We start from the raw sequence: 824 nt of genomic DNA, 5'->3' as shown, positions 1-824 counted from the left end.
GAAAATATTTTCTTTAATAATAATTGTAAATAATTATAATTTTAACTTATTAATATATATATATTATAAAGAAGGTATAGTATAAAATATATCTTGAGTATATAATTAATGATAATTTATTTTTTATTTTAACTATAGCATGTGATTTTTATGATATATTTGTATTTTAATTATATTGTTTTATTAATTTGGTGATTAAAATACTTTTGTAGTATATTAAATGATAAAATTAATAAAAAGCATGTAGAGAAATCTCTACTTGCTTTATTTATTATAAAAATACTTATTATAGATTACTGGTTAATAAAATATGTTATTACCTTTTAAAATATATAAAGTTAGATTACTATTTAGAAAATACAAGTCAGCTATACAATAACTCTAGTTAAAAAAAATATATATAGCCACACTTTTTTTTTGTTTATTTTATTATTTATGTATTTGTTATTATTAAAAAAAAAAAAAGATTTGAATTTTTTCATTTTTTTGTTGTGAAAATGATAAATGAAGTATTAATTTCTACTTACATAAAAATTAATGAATGAAAAGTAACTACAAAAAAATCTTTTATTTTCTTTTACTAAATAAAAAGTATAATATTTGTGTTATATTAAAATTATACTTTTTGAAATAACAGTAAATAAATTAAAATTTAATTTTGCTATTTGTTATATTTTAATTATCTTTATATGTTTTTAAATTAAAAGAATATATTTATTCTTTGTAAATAAGTATACATTTGTCAAAGTAAATATATGTCTGTTAGGCAATTGGTTAATAAAGGCCATTATTAACCTTTTTCAGTGCAATATGCTAGGTTACTG

This window comes from Plasmodium relictum (genome assembly GCF_900005765.1).
Source record: "Plasmodium relictum strain SGS1 genome assembly, contig: PRELSG_99_v1_37, whole genome shotgun sequence".
Lineage (NCBI taxonomy): Eukaryota > Apicomplexa > Aconoidasida > Haemosporida > Plasmodiidae > Plasmodium > Plasmodium relictum.
Note: the sequence above shows the minus strand (reverse complement) of the source record.